The following is a 21,536-nucleotide window of genomic DNA, read 5'->3' on the forward strand; positions in this document are numbered from 1 at the left end:
AATTTCTGCAGTAATAAAGATGTTTTTATGCTAGACAGGCATGTGGCGGCAATCACCAGCCATGGGCCAGTGCCAGGGAAATTGGAGAGACATTTTAAAGAAAGCAACAGAGTGAACAGAATGAGGCAAAATTCATAATACCAAACAGAGATAAAATTAACTCTGTTAAATGTCATTGGAATTCATGCTTGAATACAAACAATATTGTCTCCACTTTAGTAGATAACTGGTGACGTACTCAGACCCCTCAGTATTTAAGCTTCACTCTCCTTGGGGGGAATTTTATGAGAACAGAAAGAGGTTACTGGAAGCAGTACAAGTATTTGAAACATTTCATTTGTGGTTAGGGCCTGTAATGAAATTTTAGAATTGGAATTGTTTGGCTTACTGCTCATGAAAGACAGAGAGACCTGAATCTCCTCTGCTACCCTCCAATTCCTTCTACCACCTCTTCCAAAACAAATTACTATGGGAAAAAAAACAGGCTTTTATGTCAGGCTTCTTGGTTGTGGAACAGCTCGGGGAGGCAGTGAGTTTTAACAACCAATAAAAATGTAGATACCTTATTTGCAAATTTAGAGCTAACTTCCAAAGCCAACAGTTTTCAAACTATTCATGTTTTTGATAGATCCAGAAATCCCTAAAGCCAACCCCAAACAGGTAGCCATCGAGTTTGACATAATTGTCACGAGGATTTTTTTTAAAATTGCACTTGTGTAGCTATTGGCCTTTTGGTTTGGAACTACCAGGCTCTACAAGTGTGAGCACTGGAAGCTTTCTTTTCCCTGAAAAGCTGAGAGGCTCCAGGCTTTGGGAAGAGAAGTTCTGATAGTTCCTCTGGGCAATTTTGTAAATTGGAGACACTGGTAAGCAATTTACAAAAATCAGCATACTAGAACTTGATTATGTATATGGATTAATTTAAATAGAAAGGTCCTGGCCAAACGTGCACATTCCTCATGCACAGAATTAAAATTATAGCCACAAATTGCAGAGCCAAGGTAAGCACTGACAACAAAAGAAAAATAAGCGTAACAAAAATAAAACCTTTCAGTTAGATAAGTAGCTACTACAGGGGGCAAATTCATCCTTTCAATTGGTAATTTGTAAGAGCAAGCTTTCTGGGCTTTTCATTGCAGTGCAATCCTTACTCAGAGCAGGGGACAGGACAGGACAGGACAGGACAGGACAGGGGGTGTCACCCGGAGCTGACACTGTGACAGGAACAAAAGCCCAGGGCAAGGAGAGGGTCAGAGGGATCTGAAGCACCTACATCAAAATGCACCAGCAATACCTGTGCACCCTTTGGTACGAGTGCAAAACCCTCTCTGTAGGTTTTTCTGAGTCTCTGCCTCACCCTTTGAATTTGAAATGAAAGCTGCTGCTGGAATATTGGCTCTTCCTCCAAGGAGGAGCATTTGTGCTGCTGTTTGACTCCTCTGTGACCACTGAGCAGCACGTCCAGCTCCTGACAGCAGCTTCCCCCTCACAAACTGTCCTGACATCCCCTTGGCAGCCACACTCGCCCCACCCTTGCCTATCTGGCCAATTCCTACGATTTTAAGGAGGTTTTAGGGAACGGAAACGCAGAGAAAAAGGTCTTAAATCTGAACACCATTTGCAAAACTTCCTCTCCCAACGCTCGTGCTAATAAATGGATACAGCAGTGCTCTTTCAGCATTATGGGAGCCATATGTGTGCTTTTCTCAGAAAATAATGCTCTCTGTAAAATCACTTTGAACAGAAAGTGCTTATGCTGTCACTTGTGATTACTCACAGCCTCTTCACAATGGGATTTGCCACAGCACAAAACAGACTTAGCTGTATTCGCTGACTGAGGGCCTCCTTCCCCTGCTACATGAAACACTCATGGAAATATCAGGGCTTATATTTTTCTATCTATTTTTTTTTTTTGATGTGAGACGTGTCGTGGGTTTTTCCAATCAGATGTTTCCACAATAATTACCGATTACTATCTCGCAAGACCTTTTAGCTGTTTTATGCAGATATTTTTAGATAACCTTTTAAAACAGCAGCTTTTTGCATCTTCTTCGTCATTCCACTGGTGGTTGCATCGAAAGCAAAGCATTTTGCTTTGAGCTGTGGTTTTAAAGTAACTAACTGCAATCTGGTGGAACAGGGATAAATGTTGCCAGTGAGTTCAACAGGATTAGGTTTAAATTAATCAGGAACCTTCACTGATGTTAAAGTGAGTTATGAATTTTTTAAGAAGCCTTCCCTTTCACATAGGTAACTCTCAGTGACTAGAAAAACTGAGCAAAAAATGTACCAGCATATCCAAACAGTTACCTAAATTAGATACATTATAACGAGTGCTTTAAATATAAATATTGAGTATGCAACACTGCCATCAGTTTTAGTTTTAATGCAGGAAGCCAATGACTCTGCTATTCAGAACATTCAAGGTAGATAATAATATCCTAGAAATGAGTGTATTGTGGAAAAAAAAAATCAGTCTGAAAACCACTTAATGTAAAAAAAGGGGAGTTACAGGATCTCTGGCTCTCTCTGTGCCAGGGCTGCATCCCACTCATGTATATGTTTGAATGCCTTTCCTATCAGCTGCATCCAAAAAGGTTTATGCAGACAACTCATCAGTTCTTTTGAAACCAACAGGATCTCCTTTGAAACTAGTTCTGCAAGTCCAATATACATCAGTAATTTTCTTCCCAACTGGGACTGCTCTCATTTGTAAATGTTTCTGGGACTGGACCACCAGTTTAAGTAGATTTGAGTAGACACTATTTAATGAAACCTAAACCCAATACACCACTGAAAGACAAAGATTTATTTTTAATAAGTAGAGTGTAAAGAACCTACTGATTCCTTTCAAAATGTTACTTCATATAAAATCCCATTTTTTAATGGGCTTCATTTCCAAATGTGATAGACTGGAGAAATATGTGACCACTTGCCACTATTAGCACTGTCCTACACAGCCAGCTTTCCATTCTCATTTAGCAACAAATGCAAAAAAAGCATAAAGAGAGGAAGAAACAACACTATAACTTCAGTGTTGCTAATACAGAAAGACTTCCTGACTTAACCAGCCAGACTTCAAAGTAAAGCAAAGGAAATGTCATGAAAATACCACAATCTATCAGTGCCATGGTTATCAGTGAGTGAAAGTTTCAGTATTACAGTTATCACAGAATGTATCACTTCCGCTGTGCAATCTGACATTCCTGATCAACACCAAATCTCAAACAAATTAACAGCTCACACTTTTCATCCCTGCCATTGCCATGCAACGCTCTGTGCAACCACAATCGATTGCTGCACAATGAAAGGACTTCATCCACCATCCCCTCTCCCCCTCCCACCACCAGGCTGTAATTTGCCATGATGGGTGGTATTTACAAAAATAGCCTGCTGGATGCAATGAACTTTGAAAAGAGTATCTGCCAACAGAGACAGGATATTCTTTTGCAAGCAGTTAGCCCGACTGACCTTCACTAGCCAACTTCAAATAGAGATAACAATGTCTTCAAGTACAAAAAGAGACTCAGATATTTTATACATCATAAGCTATTTCTCACAGTTGCCCATCCAAATAAAGCAGCATAATGAAACACTGCTTACTCTGTGAACCCAGATCCCTGCTGCTGTTGTACAGTTGTCAACTTCCCACATTTCAAGGGGAAAACACACTTTGATGTGCAGAAAGATAAGTAAAAAGTCCCCTGTCTGGCAGAATACATTACTCTGCAAAATATCAAAGGAGGATATTCTGGAGTGCAATTTTCTTAAACCTCCAAGAAAACTCTTCCTCAGAAGTTAGTGAGGATAAACACACGCATCACTGGCAGAGCTCAGCAGAGGTCTCTGGGACCTCTGTAAGGCACCGGTGCTTCCCTCTGCCTTGCTTTTTGTGCCCAAATCAGGTGATTAACACTGCCCTGACAGCTGTAAATCTCGGGAGATGCCATGTGTATACGATGCTTTGCTCATGTGGGGGTGTGTATCAATACATGTATTTTTTTCCCACTTTTTTCTCCCCTCCCCTCAAGCCAGCATTATGGCTCTGGCACGTTTTGCAACTTGGACGTTTTAGGATGGATTGGAAATCTTGGGGGGAAAAAAAAAAAGAAGTTAAAATTTTAAACTAAGCCTCCTGCCTGACATATTGTGTAAAATCAGAAAGAAAACATATCACAAGCTTGGATCCCACTGTGTTTCATCCTGTCCTCCACTTCTTTTTTACTGCCACCACACAAAGGTAGCAATTGTGCTGGAATATTATATGCAACACTCGGGCACTTGCAGAGAACCTACCAAGGCAGAATAATACATTTGAGTGTATTCAGAAAGGAGCTCATCCTTTCAGAAACTTTAATAATGGTTTCTATGAAAGCCTGTGCAGATCTCTGGCTGGAAGGAGTTCTGTGATCTTTGGGGGCCATTGTTTATGGTGACCGAGGTGACACAACACACACACAAGTGCTGCAAACATGACTGAAGGGAATTTAATCAAACAAATGATGTTGCAAACCAGTGTCCTTGCCTAGGACAGATGAGTTGCTAATGATGACCAGCACACACTACTGAAAGTACTCCAAGTAATTCCAATATTTTGTTTCCAAAATTGTTAGGGGACATTAGTGCTTATGGTTCACTCAGGAAAAAAATGAAATTACGTGCCAGGGTAGCACAGACCAAGGATAGCATCCACTAGGCATGTTAGGACAAGGAAGCTTTCCATAATTATGACACCCCCCCCCCAAAATCCTCAGCTTCAAATATGACAATGTGATTTTTTAATGTAAGATTCCAGTTTTTCCCCGACTTGTTCACAGCTTTTCTTGAAAAGGAAAGATCTCACTATGTGAAACCAGGTGTTTTCAGCAGGCCTAGATCAATCACGTTCTCAAGCCCACAGGTACATAAACAAGTCACAGGAATCCAGACTGACCTAAGTGTTTCAGTACTGAAAAAACCCCAACCTTGATCTCCTACGATCCACAGTTGTTTCTTGTATCTAAAGTCTAAGAAAGAAATGTTCAGAGTTGTATTTCTGAGGTGTTTCTGTAGTATTACTTCTCGAATCATGTGGTTATATCAGAAGCAGTCACAGAAGATTCTCCACAGCGCAGTTTTTTTACTTTTTGCTCAAATATATTTGAAATAAACAGATTAAAAATTTTTAATTTTTTAAAGGATTTTTAAAGAAAAGTGTTTCAACCTTATTTTACTGAGATAGTTGGCTTTTTTAGCCATTGCAACTCAGACTGGCTTCCTGATTCTGAGAGTGACTTTCTGCATCATCTAGCCATTTTATGACTTCATTTTTCAGCAGCTGACAGCCTCCCCACCTTTAAAACCAGAGCAGTACCTGTGAAAACATGAATACAAATGACTGTAATTCTTTCAAAGTTACAGAGTATTCATAAGAGAGAAATCACCACTATCCTGAGTTATTTGTCATCTGCACAACTGACAGCTAAAAGAATTCCCTGCTCTTTCTAGATTTTTCCCAAATCAAAAATTCTTAGCAGACCCCAAATTGATATCAAACTTCTGGTGCCCAAAACTGCTCCAAAAGAAACAATAATTTAAGAAAAAAATTCAAGACTCAAGTGTCCATGTTTAAGGCTGAGATAATGATACTGTTGCTGTGCACTTGCCAGCCCACATTTAAAATACTAACTTCTCACTTCGGATTGATATTGAACAAACCATTTCCCCAGAATATCATTCTGGACAACTGAGCACATGCAACTCCTTGTTTCAAATCTTCCTAAAAACGATCAGTTCTGAGCTGTATGGAAACCCCAAATTAACAGTAATTTGATGCCAGATGGAAGAGTTGTGGCTCTCACACACAGAGACAGTTCCTCAGTGCTGGTATCACATGTGACTGCTGGCACAGAGTGCTGACCTTGTTTGGTTTTTTGTCTGATGAGAGATTAAATATTGGACAAATACGAGAAAATTACAAAAAACCCTCTTACTTGTAAAGATGTAAATTGTAAAGATGGTAAACTTTAACCATTTCTTCCTTTTTGCACAGCCTCACTGACAGTCCCTCCCATTCTTTTGCCCTTGCAAATAAACAGTGCCTCAGATTAGGAGAAATTAAATGAAGAATCTCCATTGAATTACCATAATGTTCTTACATGACAGATGTTGCCAGAGCACAGGCTAAATATCCATCCCACATTTACACTGTATTCCACACATTAAAAGTCAGAGACAGTTCAGAGCTGTATGTAAGACTGTGTTTTCAGCAGGAGTATTTATAGGAAAAGCACACCTTACCTTTGTTTTAATGACTATTTGTTACACAACTGACCCAGCAAATCCCAAAGCAGAGATTTCCAAATAGTCTTGCAGAGCAGTGCAGTTACACCGACAGAACCCAGCAGAACCCACAAAGTTGCACAAATCCAAGCAAGCCCCTCCAGCCCTTAAACAGACTACAAGGTGTAAGGAAAGCCAACACTTCTTAAAAACTGTCCGGGACTTTCTTAGTGTTGTATTTTCACCTGAACTGGGAGCCTTCCTGCTTTTTTCCACGGTTTATCAGTGACAGAAGAGCTTTGCCATGAGCGTGGCAGACACACCACTGCAGGTACGACACCTCCCTCCCGGTGACATCCACACAACAGTCTCCTTCAGCCACAGGCTCTTTCCAACCAATTCCTTGAACTTGCACTGGATGTATGGGCAAGAAGCTCTGTAATGTGTGCAGTTCCCTGAGAGGAATCAATCACAGAGTCATGTAGGTTGGAAAAGACCTTCAAGTTCACTTCCCTGACACTGCCAGGTCACCACTGAACCAGGCCCTGGATGTCAGTCCCCACAGCTGCACCTCCCCACCACTGCATTCACTGACTACCATTTTCTCTACCTCAGTGTCATCTTGGACAAGGAAAATGTCCCAGCAGATGTGAACCATTAAACGAGGAGCACCATTTTTGCAAACTCCCTGCGTGTTGGTGCCAGGAGGAGTCAAACAGCAGCAATTTTGGCACGTGCACACACACATACCCACACATACCCACACATATACCCACACACATACCCACACACACACGTGTGTGCTGGAGACCCCACGGCCCACAGCACTGCACGGGCAGTGTATGGCTTCTGTCCTCCACTTGGAAGCGAAAAATTACATTTCACTTGACTGCTCTCCCAGACACCTCATCCTGAAGACACTTCTCAAGTCATTTCAAAGCACCATTTCACTTCAACGTTGCGCTCTCTGTTCTCCTCGAAGCCTTTCAGGCTGGCTTGGTCAAGATTCCTGCCAACCTAACCCTGAAAAGCACGAACCCGGCCTTCAAGAGTTCGCGGTGTTTCCATGAAATCCAGAACGCTGTCACGCTACAACTAAAAACTGAAGGTGGGAGCTGCCTTCCTGTGCGTTACCTCAGTCCGACCGCACATGGAAATCAACTGTCCTGAGAGCACAACTGAAAGTGCGAGAGGCCCAGGCCTGAGATACCCGCTGAGATAGCAACCACAGGGCTGAGCAGCCCTGATTACAGCAATTCTCACCTAGAGAAATCCCTCCGAGATGGCAGATAACAAAGATAAAAGAAGCCTCAATGCCCCAATTCTGTGCCTTCAGGTACCCAGAACTGATGTGAACGTCTTCACAGAGCTCTTTCAGGTATGCAAACAAAACCAAAATGAAACAAAATAAACGGTCAGACGGGGAGCTGGAGTCCTTGTTAGTCACAATTGGTGCAAGAAGAATTCATTATTTAAGAACACTGCAACGTTAAACACATTGCACTACGATCTCAAATTATCTGATGGATATTCTTGCGTCAGGGAAGGGAATAGAATCAGTTCCTATTTGGAACATACATAAGATAAAATCGTAGATTACTTTTCCTATTATTCCACCCTATTTTATCTTCCAATAAACCCTGTTGTATTTACTACATCCATTTATCTTCTATGCTCTCACTGACACTACAGGTGTCAACCAACAAAATTCTCTCAGTATTTCTGTGACCAAAAAACCTGTTCACGAGTCGTCCATAAGTGGAATATGATCATAAAACTCTGGGAGATGTATACATTCCCAAAATACGTTTCTTTAACTCATGAGTTAGTGATCTCCTCAGTTCCTGAAACCACATCCAGGGAACTCAGTGCTGCAGTGGGGCCACCACACTGCATCCACAAAATTGATGATTGAAGAGTCAGGCACCCAGCACTGAGTGATACCAGGAGCAGACACTCACCAGCCTCAGAACCCAGCCTTGCTGAGCATTAAGACTTTTGAAATACCATTAATATGACACATTTTACAGGACGTGAGTGCATTCTGGAAAGCATTCTCCTGCATTAGCTACACAATTCTCATTCAGCTGCCCTTTCCGGAGCTTATTTTCCAGTCTAATTAAAACTATTAAAAGTCATCACTCACAGATGTCTGTACACACCCTGAAAGTACCTTTGTCCAGTTCTGTCTCTTACAATTACACAGCATTTCTTTGTATTTCTTTTGGAGAAGTATCAGCATTGCAACATCAGTTCTTTCCATCATCCAGATTTCCACTTAGTGCTTTAAAATTCATGTAATATTACATCACTTGAGATGGGAGCTGTTTGTCAGTCTGACACCGAGCCCCATGGATTCTCCATGTGAAAGGAAACAAATTATACAGCATGTTTTGAAGTATACTTTCACAGGAATAGATGGGTTTAAGTGATTGCATGTATGTACATCTTTCTCTAATATTAAAATGAAATTTAAAAATAAATGGAAAGGATAGAAGCATTTTGGATCTCAGGAATTTCAAATCTACATCTATGCATTCATCCTCTTTTTTACAAGAACTTAAATCAACACTGGCATAGAAAATACTTGGTTAGTAGATATGCTACAAGGTGACCTGATGGTTAGTTCCATCCAGGTATTCTCCCTCCTGCAGGTCTTAGTCAAATATGTTCACTTCTCTGAGGAATAACCATGAAAAGAGAGAGTGTTCAGGATGAGTTCTCACCAATAAGCAAAATTTGCCTAATTAAAAAGTATAGATAACAATTCTTCTAAGGCCTCTCTGTGAGACATTAAATTTGTACACTCATCAGTAAGAGACATAACCATCCACGATTTACCCAGGTATTCAAAGCAGAGCAATTGTTTTGTGTGGCCAAACAAAAACGCTGCTTGTTGCTGCCTCTTGAAGCCAGTGGTGACTGCACATGGCAGGCAATGTCTGGGAAATTGAAGTTTTCATGGAAACACAGTATTAGGCATGAAGAAGGTTTTTAACACATGGCAAAACAACTTTTGAGCTGCACAGAGTTTTAACTGTTGGATGCAGTGAGGACAATGGACAAATCTTATCAATATTGCAAAGCTGCCAATTGCCAGTGAAAAGAGCACCTTGGCTACTGAGTTTTTCCTGTAGCACATTCCAAGGACTTTAAGCGGTTCCTGCTCTTCTCCTTTGGTCCACTTTGTGGTGACGGTCACTTCTAGTGACAAGCAGATGCATCCCTGAATGTTCAATGTACAGCTCTGATGGCAGTGGAAAGAGGCTGGTCAGGTTGTAAAACTGGGATGAAAAGGGATGCAGGGAAGTCCCAGAGTAATTGGAAGTCGCTGTATATTTTCTGTCAAAGATGGCATTTTGAGCAGCGCAATCCCCCCGACACAACACGGCTCTGGCTCCTGTGCTGAGCTGAAGGAGTGGCAGGGGGAAGGACACTACCAAGTGATTTATCAACCCCATTTGCTCTGACATACCAGTCGCTCTGGGACCTCTCCAATCCAAATATAGCCACAAGAAAGCCCAGGCTAACTTCTGAGAACAAGCAGGAATATCACACAAGGTGATATGCTTGCAGGCTACAAGCACTTGTTTTGTGGTTAATTCCTTCTCTAACTTATAATCAATCTTTGCAACTGCATTTTATCAAGTAGCTTCTGTGACTGACCATAGGTAGAGTTGTAATGTTTGCAAAGATGAGAGGAATTCAGGCAAAAACCAACCGAGCAACCAACCAAAGGCAATGACATTCAGGCAAGCCCAGAATGCTAAGATTAATCCCACACTATAAAGCAGCCAATTCTACCACGTGTTTTTTGTGTTTTCCTTGGTGTTACCAGGTTGGCTGTTTTGCAGCACCTCACATCATCAAGTTAGTGCTTATATATGTCCTCCAAACCCAAACACTATCTGCAGTTCACAGATAAAGAAACAGAAACGAAGCAGTTACGTAACTCCAAGCCATGTATTTCTGATCTGGGCTGCCTGGCTCATGGCAGCAATCTTAACTCAAAAACTCCCCAAGCAAGAATGTTCTCACTGCATCTTTCACAATCAGTTCATGACTTCATCAAGATGACTGAGATATCACCAAATAAGCAGTATAATGTGTCTGAGGACCAGAATTTTAATGTGTAACCCACATATGTTTTAGAAATTAAATTTGGGCCTCCATTCTAGTAGTTGTCCATGTAATAATGTGCTAAGGTCACCTTATCACATATATACATGTTAAGGTCTCAAAAGGAATACAAAGAAAATAAATGTTTGCTAAAGGTTTTTCAAATCATCCTACAGTATAAAATAGATAATTCCACACTGAGTACAGAGAATTCAGGGTTGTTTTGGGGATTTCTACAGGATTTAAAATGACATAAGGTAGTTATTTCTCTGCCATGCAACCCCTTTCAAAATCTGCAGGATGTGCATTAGGCTGGCTCAGTTCTTTGGTTCACCACAATGACTTTCATCTGCTTAACACCTTGGATGAGTTTGGCCCATTGTGAATCAAACAAAGCCAGCTCTGGATATCGGAGTCCTCCTATAACTGGATTATTTTAAATTTAATCAGAAGATCATCAGTATTTTTAATAAGGAGCATCTTTGATCTGTTTTTCTGCAAAGTATTTATAAGGTAACAGTTTCGATCCAGAAAAAATGGATTCCTTACACATTACTTCATCCATCCCAGCTGAATGCTTTAGCTGCAAAGTGCTTGTACATTTGCCTTTCAGTATTCTTCTGAGGCTGTCTCCTATCATGGTAACTTTTTCTTTCTTTTTTTTTTTTTTTTATTTCAAAATATACTGAGGTCGAGTCTCAACTTCTCATTGCTTTGCTCTCCTGAGGAAAAGAAGTAAGATTCTATTATGTCGTCTTCAACAGCTGCGATGAATGAGGGGAAAGCAGGGGGAGAGGAGGATTGGTGCTGCAAGTTCATGCAAAATTTCAGACTTGAATATAGCACAAGTAGCACTTCAACACTTCAGACTCCTTCAGTGCTGAGATCCCTGGAGAGTTGAGTTTAAATCACTAAACTTATTTCAGGAAAGGGGAGAACACTCTGGAGAAAAGTCTGTCGACTCCAGCAAAATTAATAAACTGGTTGCTCCTGATGTGAACTACATTTCTTGTCAGGAGTTTGACAAATTTCTAATTGCCTCTTAGCTAGCTTGTGAATACAGCACTTGTTGCTCCTTTTTAACAGGTATTTAATACCACAGCACAATAGAAGTGACAAAGCTTGCTAAGTTTTCACTCACCTTGCACTTTAGGTGTCAGTTATGAAAAGGAAAATTATGACCTTCCCCAATGTCTGTCAAAAAGGGCAGCCTATTCCTTCCTGATTTTAAATGTTCATGTGCAGAGAAAGTATTTAATCCCCATCAGGTAATTCTATTTAAAGAAATGAGAATTAATAAATTGAAACAAATCTCAAATAAGAAGTCCTTAACATTATGCATTTTTTCTAAAGATGGGGCCACTTGTCTCACATGCTACAAATCTAAACAGAATTAGTGACATTTATTTTCCATCTGACTACATTAATTTAGCATAGTTAAACTGTGAGTTTTGGATGGACATTCACTTTGAGGGGTTTTGTTTTCTCATGGTTATAAAAGACCATCTCTGTTTTCACTGCCATGTGTTTGGGATGCCAGCTGTGCTCACTGCACTGCTGGGATGGCTGGTGATGCACAGCACACCCAGAACCTGGCCCTGTACTCAGGGTCTAGTGGAAAAGCTTCTTTCCTTTACAGAGGTGACTATGCCCCAAAGTTCAGATGCAGCTCATAATATATTTATATGTTTCAAGAAATAGGTGTTAATATCCCCTTGACCTAAAGTATATTTTAGAATGTCTATAATAAAGGTGCCTATGAGATATCTGAATTACACTAAATCAAGCCATAAAACAAATTAGAATGGAATCCATCTGCTTTTTACAACACATACTAAAGAGGAGTATTTACCAGCCCAGGGAGAAGACAAGCTGAACCAATGCCCCAAAAGTTACTTCACAGCACAAAGCCCCGTTGTATGACTGTAAGACAAGACTTTGTTTGCTGTACCTATTGGATTACAGAGCACAGATACCACCCTGATGCACTTTTCACTTCCATTAGGGCTCTGGCACGCCTGTCATTGTATGGCAAGGTTCACACATTTTCCATGATCCTGGACCTGGGAGCACCTTCCCATTCAGCAGAAAAGATCTTTGAGGAGGAAATGAAGAGTTTTACTTTAAAGCTCTACTCAAAAGCAGAAAAACACCTGCTGTGGATAAAGAAGGGGAGGAAATATCATGTTCTGCTAAGAAGTGTCCTAAAATACCATGTGGGTACATGTACTGTACACAAACCCAGTGAGCACACCACAGATTCCATGACCTGGAACTCCAGGTGGGACTCTGGTACTGTGGTCTGGTGTGCTCCTTCTCACTGTGTAGGACAGCAGGCCTGTGTGCTGCAGCCACCCCTGCAAAATTGAATTTCCAACTGCAATGCACACAGGCTTCACCCAGGGATTTGGGGAATGGGATCTGCAGGGCAGCCCTCTGCCTCCCAACTTCGGGATGACCTGCCTGGGTTAGTCTGGTCCCTTTTGTTCTTTCAGATCTGAAAGGTCTCTTGGTTTTTATACATTCATAGAATCACAGAATCAGCCGGGTTGGAAAAGACCTCCAAGATCATCAAGTCCAACCCTTGATCCAACCCCGCCGTGGTTCCCAGCCCATGGCACTGATGCCACATCCAGTGTCACCTTCAACACCTCCAGGGACGGGGACTCCACCCCCTCCCTGGGCAGCCCATTCCAATGGCTGAGCACCCTCTCTGGAAAGAAATTGCTTCCTAATATCCAACCTAAACCTCCCCTGGCACAGCTCGAGCTGTGCCCTCTTGTCCTACTGCTGCTTCCTGGGAGAAGAGACCAACTCCCACCTGGCTCCCCCCTCCTGTCAGGGAGTTGCAGAGAGTGAGGAGGTCTCCCCTCAGCCTCCTCTTCTCCAGGCTGAACAGCCCCAGCTCCCTCAGCCTCTCCTCACAGCACTTGTGCTCCAGACCCTTCCCCAGCCTTGCTGCTCTTCTCTGCACCTGCTCCAGCCCCTCCATGTCCTTCCTGAGCTGAGGGCCCAGAGCTGAACACAGCACTGAAATGCAGCAGAGTACTTCCAACAACTATTTACACCTTCAATATGCACATCAGCTTGGCACTGAAAAGAGAAAGTTAATTTTAGACAGAAGCCCCAAGCAAAAATTCTGCTTCCAACACCCGTTTCAGACTGGCTTTAGCCTTCTCTCCCCTTTGCTCTGAGCTCAGGGAAGCCACCAGTGTCATGGAGCTCTCTCCTTACACAGAGCCTGGGGGGAGAAACCCTCTTCCGTGCCTTCCATGAGCTGCAGTGACTGGCACAGCACCCCTGGGCCCACCAGGCTCAGCCCCCCTGGCTCAGCTTTCACAGGATGCACCAACACCTGAGGGACCTGCACTGACACCTGAGGGACCTGCACTGACACCTGAGGGACCTGCACTGGCACCTGAGGGGACCTGCACTCACAGTCCAGCTTTGCCATCAACTGACTGGGAAACTACTGCACCAAATTTGCATGATTTCTATGTATTACAACCTCCTACCAACAAGGAGGTTAATTCAGGCTGTTTCTCCCTCTCTTTGCCTGGTCAGTCCATATGATAATCTTTTTAAGATAGATCCTGATCCCTGACATAAGTTTGGATCAACTTTATTCATTCATGCTTCTTAACTCCTAAAAAATATTCTCTAGAGGTCAAAACCACTGAGGATCATTGTGATAAAAAGATTTTATTCTGAGAAAACAGAGAAATTTGGTTAAAACAAATTATTTTTCAGTCTATTCTGTACCTCACATCACCATCCACAACACCTACCAGAAACTGCAATATCTCTAACCACATTTAGCCAGCCAAATTCTCTCCTTAAACTTTCTGCTCCCTGGAGACAAGGATTCCCTCAGGAATACAGCAAGAGCTTTTACAAATGTTTGGAAGCAATATGGAGCTGTGTACCAGTTTAAAAAAAAAGAGGGGCATGAAAATATTCAAATAATCCCACATTATTTATTCTCAGGGCTCCAGGGAAATTAAACAAGGGTGGGAAAAAGGCATAACCTGACTCCTTTACATACACAGCTCAAATTTACAGCATTAGCAATTGAAGCTCAAGACAAGAAAATTGAGCACTGGTCTGTAAATTCATTCTAATGACATCACTGCCAGGATTATCCTTTTGGGGATGGCTTGTGTAGGGGGTTGGGAGGAGAAGGCAAGGGATTGAGGAAGGGAGATTTGATTATGTCTGAGCTATTTCGATTTGAAGATGCTCTTAACTGACAAGATAGAAAGCGTCTTATCTGAGAAGGGATTTTGCTCAGCTGCTTTAAAAATCCTCCATACATACTGAAAGTCAGCACATTCCCCTGAGGATCAATTGGCTTGACAAACTCTAGACATGCTCTATGCCATCTTAAAAAAAAAAAAAAGAAAGTATTTCCATATGAAAACTTTCTCCAGGCAAAAGCATGACATGCGAGGGGTTGTCCTGGGGCAATTAAAAAAGAACTTCTCCTAAGTAAATTTAGTGCTTGCAAAAGTTGCTGCATTGACAACATTCGATACCAAAGGGTTCTCTTTAATCCAACAAGCTGCAGCAGGGCAAAAGGCTCCTCCACTGCTCTCACAGTAGGATGAACCAGATCTGAGGGAGCTCAGCTCTTCAGGCTCTCCATCAACAAAACTTGCTTTTAACTCACAGGCTGCCTCAGTGAGTTAAAGACAAGCCTCATCCCAACATTTCAAGTGCTTAAATGACTTCCTCCATCTCAAGCAGTGAAGAATTGGGCTCTGCTGAAAGGGCCAAGAGGCTGCAACTGCAGGCAACAAACTCAGAGTGCAGCTGAGACACGGGTGAGCAGTGGGTAACAGAACATCTGCATCTCCTGCACTGAAACACTGACTTTATCTAAAATATTACCAAACTGCAGTCAACTTCAACAAAGGCACTCCTCTTGAAAATTATACAGAAGAATATTTGGACACTTTTTGTAAAATATTATATTTTTTGCATCGAATCTGTTACTGTATTTGCACACCACACACCTATGTAATTATCCCTAGATAGCAGTGGTACCCACAGGATTATTCTTAAAGTGACAAAATATACCAAGAAGGTAATTAAGAAAAAAACAGCTTTCAGTTTTAAAAATCTGAAATTACAGGTGGTCATCCTTACAGGTGGATTTATGGTCCTTTGCAGAATAGAGAAAATTCAGGAGCTGAAACTCAAGAGTCATGAGATGAGATCCTTAGCTGGAGATCAAGGCAAGGATTGCCAAATCTCATCCAGGAGGATCCCCTGGCAGCTCTTTTCAGGTCACCAGCTGTGGGAGCTGAGCACTGCCAGTTCCCAGGCTGGATCTGATGGCTACAGCATGGAAATCAGTCCTGTTCACCTGCCTCCACCAACCCAGAGCTGCTGCAGCACTGCCTTGGCAGGAAGTGCAACTTGGTTTGGGTACCTAGTTAAGGTGCCTGGAGTTCCTGTATCCCACAGATAAGGAGTGTGAGTGCTCCCTCTGTACATAACTGACTGATAATAGTTCAAGATTCTCTTTCCACTCCATATTTTTCCTGAGAAAATGGAAGTTGTCTCTACTGTGCAGAGTTACTCCAACAATTCCAGCACTCTCCCTCCTCTCACACCTGTGCCCTCAGATTTGGCACCAACTCATGGAACAGGGGTTGGGTTTTTTATCTGCTTTCAAAGGGGACTTTGCAGGTGAGGCACTGCAACATTCTGTGGGGCCACCACACACTCCACATGCTAAAAACCCACCTATTCACTTCAACATGACCAGTAGGGGTTGAAATGCAGGATTTGACCTGCTGGGCAAGAACTGTGTGATTTGGCACGTGCCTTAAGCCAGACAGCATGGTTTATCATGGTTTATCCTGCTCCCTTTGGAGATAAGACAGCTTGCCTGGGACAAAGACTTGTGGGCAAACATCTCTGCTAGTCAATACATGTAATAAACTGAACCAAAAAAAAAAAGTAGGATGAGCTACACTAAAAAAATAAACTAGTTACTCATGGTCATTATAGTCACATCATGGTCACTGTGTGCATTAAAAAGTGATGGGATATCTCCCAGTGTCTCTTCTGTTCTCCAGTCTTAAACATGAGGGCTTGCTACCTTCAAAGTGACTTTTTAAGGGATATTACTGTTGGTCTATCTCACCACAATGCAGAAAGCTGGACAGAGTCAGTTTAGCATTCTCTTGTGTCCAAATATTTATGCTAACCCAAGTATCCCCAGGAAAATGTGCACCACGTGTCCTACCAACCCTTAAAGGTATTTTTGTTTTCTTGTTTCTCCCAGCTGTGTACATGAAAGAATGGGAAACCCAGAAAAGCTATGGCTTAAGACACTTCATATAAAAATAACACATTTCTTGGTAACATCAGCAGCACAGTAACAACTTGGTAACAACCCAGCATAGTGCTTGAATCACAAGGTAAGAAAAGGACACAGGAGAGACAACTAAAAAAACCCAAAAAGTAATTTGGGAGAAATTTGAAAGTACAAATCCACTAACAACTAATTAAAGACACTGGAGAAATAGTCCAAGCCGCTCCTGTGATATTTCCAAAAGGAATTCAATGTTTCCGTGCTCACTTTCCTTCGTGCACACAGAAAACAGCTCTTTGCTCCTGCAGATAAATCCATGTGTGAAGAGCTGGACAGGTGTTTTCCCACACAATTTGGCCAAAAGGCAAGGCTTTGGATGTGTCCAGGAGCCAGGCATTCCATGGCTGTTCCCCATATGGCTTACAGGGGTAACAGTCTCACAGGGATTCTACAGGTGAGGGCAAATACAACTGAGTTTGAAAGGTGCCAATACATCCCAGAAAACTCATATAAATATATCTGGATAGGTTCCTAATCAGTCTCTTCATGGCACAACATTCAGCTGACAGATACCCAATGACAGTACTGGCCAGTTGGTTTTAATTAGTAATTGATATCCACTGTTGGTTTGTTTGTGGGGGGTTTTTTCCATTTCCCCCTCAACCTTCTGGCAAAAATGATGAAATAGGATGATACAGCAAAGTGAAATTCAGAAAAAATCCTTCAAAAACCAAAAAGATCTCAATTAAACTTTCCCCCACCTGCCGTGCCACGCTCAGCACGGGGCACATGAGGAATTGGTTAAGGTTTGGAAGGAGCCTCCTCTGGCTGCAGTGAAAACGAGCTGTATTCATTACTAAACATCATACACGACTTGGATAAATATTTACTGAGCTGGAAGAACATGCTGGCCAATGTTTTCCACAAATCAGTGGAAGGGAGTCTCTAATTAATGAACCCAAAGCTGTAGGGTTTTACCAGGCACTTAAGCCCAGCTCTGGAAGCTGAAGGCAGATGCCAGAGTTCAAACACTGCAGTCTATTAAGTCCTGGTGCTCCCTCGCTCTGGGCTCACTGCTTGCAAAGTGTGAAGAGGATTAAGGTGGATGGGATCACTGCCAGCTTGAAGTTGTTAACTGACTGCATTACCAAAAAAGCTCCATAATTCACTGTTGTGGAATGTTTTTCCTACAAAATTCCCAGCTTCTGGAAAGATAAATTGGGAAGGGGAAAGGGTTTCTTTTTTTTTTCCTTTCTGTTTTTTTTCTCCTTTTTTTTTTTTTTGTGTGTGTGGAAGGTTAAGTGCATTTACTGCACTGACAACAGCAGGATCATAACCACCTGACCCACTGAATACAAATAATAACTGGGGGAGAAAAGCAATAATTAATGACCGAGTCTATGTGCATTCCATCAAGTACAAACAGCTGTCATAAATATCTTAATTTAAAGAGCTGCTGGATAGGGAATTACAGCACTGCAAAAAGCTTCTTCCTTCTGCTGCTTCACAGAACCAGAACATATCAAGGCTTTAAATTTTTAAACACAGCTTTCATGTTCTTTGGTCCACAGAAAAAAAAAAAATCCCTGAAAAACCAGATTGTTAAGAGATTCATCCAGCAGCCTCCTACCTTCCTTTCCGTCTGGAATGATTCTGTGCACTGAACAGAGATCGTTCTGCTTATCAAGGCTTTTAATAATTCTTTAAAACTGTTTAAGGAGTGCACAACAACCTCATTCACGGGGATACTCTTGCTCTTACATCCACAGCATAAGCAAATCTTGGTGCTAAATTGTCACACTCTGGTAAGTTAGGCAGACCTCAAGGTTTGCCCAGCTTGTTCTTGTGGGTAACAGAGTCCTCATAATAAAGCTCTGGAATATTTGAAAGTCACCAAGATAGACCACTTATCATACCCAGAGTGCAGCCAGAGAAAAATTAGAGGAGGAGAGTAACTCTGCTGTTATTGTCAGAGGAATAAAACAATTTTGTGCCTGCTGAAACCTTCTCAGAAGGGCAGTGCACTGGTGCCTGCTCATCGGGTACAACATTTTCGAGATGAACAGACCCTGACACTGCTGCCTGCTCTGGCAAGAAAAGTCGCTTTATCACCACACCATATTTGAACTTGTGGGGGATTTTATTGCCTCCTCTTGCCAGTAAAGAATGACTAATAACTGTAATTTGTAATTTCCCAGCTTTTGTGGTTTCTGTGTTAAGCAGTGTTCCTTATCTTTTCTGAGTTTCAATTTGGGGAAAATTGCCTTGTATACAATCTTTCCCCCACCCATTTTATGTCAAGTTAACACCTTCTGGGTCCTAAATACAGCATAGGTGACAAGTGCACCACCAAACACGGGCATTGAGCCTTCTCTTTGTTTTGATAAGGCTGCAAACAGCCCGAGAACCAGAAGAATTATCTGCCTGTGCTGGTCAAGCAAAGCAGGATGGAATCAAACTGTCAAATTTGGGGCTGAACCACAATGACAGGTACCAACAACAGGAACCAACACTTTCCCCCAGCCCTGAGAAGGCTTTTCTCTTCAAAAGCACATTCTCTGCACTGCCCCTGCCAGAAGGGACACTGAGGGTTCATTTTCTCTCTTGGCATACATTATGTCCTTCCTTTTAGAAGCACAACAAGCAGCTGACTTGGGCCTTCAAAGACTTGATCCTCACCTCCTTTCCAAGCTGTAACTCCTCTGCTGCACAACCCTGGAAAACAGGCAGTGACAGTACAGGCCACAAGGAAATTGGGCCTATTCCTCCCTAACTTCATGTCTTCTTCACAGGTTACTGAAGATAACACACAGGGAAGGATTCTGTTTTATGCAAAATGCATAAAAAACTATTAAAAAACCTACGTACATGTTCCCTCTCAATATTTCTCAAGCCTTATTAAGCTCACAATAAGTTGTGTATTTAACAACAAACTAGAAAGGATGAAAACCATTTGAGTTATACCAGTGTATTAGGAAAGAAATTAAAAGTACAGATTTAAGGAATATAGGTCCAATCACCACTGCATTTTCACAACTCACTCAATCCAGAGCATGGGGGTTTAAATGTTTCCAATGAAAAAAAAGAAACCCAATTAAAAAAACAAACCCAATAAAAAAGAACACAGAAAACCCCACAAACCAAATGAAAACCAAAATCACAAAACCAGAAAACTAAACCAAGCCCCAGAACTAAAAAACGCCCATGGTTTAATTAATTTTCCTCACGAGCAACTTCTCAAACAACAGCAAAAGGCCAATTTCTGGCTTAATCAGAGGCTGGCAAGACGTGGGCTGGCACAGGGTGTCAGGACACCGTGCAGAGGGGCAGGAGCAGATTGCAGAGCTGCCCTGGCAGACTGTGCAGGGGGGTCTCTTACACTCGTATTTTCGAGGTAGCCTCTCAATCACCCCCACTACCAAACACTCCTGGTCAAGTTCTCTCACTTGCCAAGCCACATTTTGAGCTACAGAACTTAGCAGTGACTGGCAGAACTTAGTCTCCCACCCTTCCTGTCCCAGGTGTCAAGGATGTAAATCCACATGGCAGCTTAAACCCATGGTCAGCCTTGGCTGACAGAGACAGTTCAGGCACAGTCCAGACATAACCCTGAATTCTGTCAGGTTTGCACCACAACATGGAGCTGTATTTGAGACCAGAAGAGCCTCTATCTTTTCACAGCCTTGGGGGAAAATGAAACCTATGGTTCTGGTTAACACCAAATAAAAACAAGAAAGTCTTCAAATGATGGGAATATCTCCTGTTTCCCTGATTGTGCTGATAAAAACACAGAATTCGAGTAGTTTTTGCTTCCTTATTTCCTTTTTCTCAGTCCTTTGCTGTAGGTGTTTTTTTTGTAAGCAGGGAAAGTTCAAATGGCAATCCCTTATTTTGGAATAGAGAATCCAGAAAAGCAAGGGAAGGATGCCCCAGTCCCAAGAAAGCCAAGCTGTGAGCTCTGCACACAGGGCTGGCTCAGCTCGAGAGCGAGGCGCCAGCGTATTCCAGGAACGACTCGTCATCTGTTCCTTTTCCTTCTCTCAGTTTCAAAAGCATAACACAAACCAACCAAATGTACCACAGCACCCTGAGACAGAACCAGAGCGGGGAGAGGATGAGTGATGGAGCTGAAGCTGGACTGCAGGTAAAGAATGACCCAGAAGTTCCCCTGTCCCTGGCTGTGACGTGCCCCCAGAAAGGTTCATATCCTGCCAGAGCTGTCCTGGCACTGCCCAGATCTCTGCTGAGATGCAGCACTGGAAAACTTCCCTGCAGCCTTCCTACCTAGGCTTCCAGGTTTGGCAGCCTGAAAAAAATGGTCTTTTCATTCTAAACAACTTCAAAATGAGTACAGGCACCTGAGAATACCCAAAGTGTGGCAGCCAATGGCTTACACCAAATGTGTATTGTCAGTGTGACACAAATATTGGAGTGGCATGAAAGTTCTAGACTAAAAAGAAAAAAAAAAGAGACTATTTCCTTCTCCAAAAAATGTCTCAAATATCACGAGGCACAGTAACATGCACCTACTAGCATCATTAAAATAAAAAAATTTACCTTGTAATACTTTTTTCAAAAATATCATCAGTGTCTTTTTCCACACAGAAGAGTAATTCTGTGCTGCTTCTGTCTTTGGGTAGGATTGCTTTCTTTAGTGCTGTTCAACACCAACACCTCATCTAATACTACTTTTGTACAGAAAAATTTAGGAGTTTGTTTCTGGTTTTCCTTCTTCAGATGAGCTGATAGGAACTCCTTCCCACTGGGATAAAATAGGGAATGATACCATATGCTCACATCCAGCTCTCTGAACACAAAAAGCAACTGGTGC

General features: G+C 42.1%; 1 protein-coding gene across 3 annotated transcripts in view; it reads right to left on the reverse strand.

Moving 5' to 3' along the window:
* Positions 1-21,536, reverse strand: part of RORA (RAR related orphan receptor A) — a 358,739-nt gene that overhangs the window by 116,426 nt on the left and 220,777 nt on the right. The window lies entirely within an intron of this gene.

The sequence above is a fragment of the Neopelma chrysocephalum genome, unplaced genomic scaffold (genome assembly GCF_003984885.1).
Source record: "Neopelma chrysocephalum unplaced genomic scaffold, ASM398488v2 Primary Assembly neopelma1_274, whole genome shotgun sequence".
NCBI classification, from domain to species: domain Eukaryota; kingdom Metazoa; phylum Chordata; class Aves; order Passeriformes; family Pipridae; genus Neopelma; species Neopelma chrysocephalum.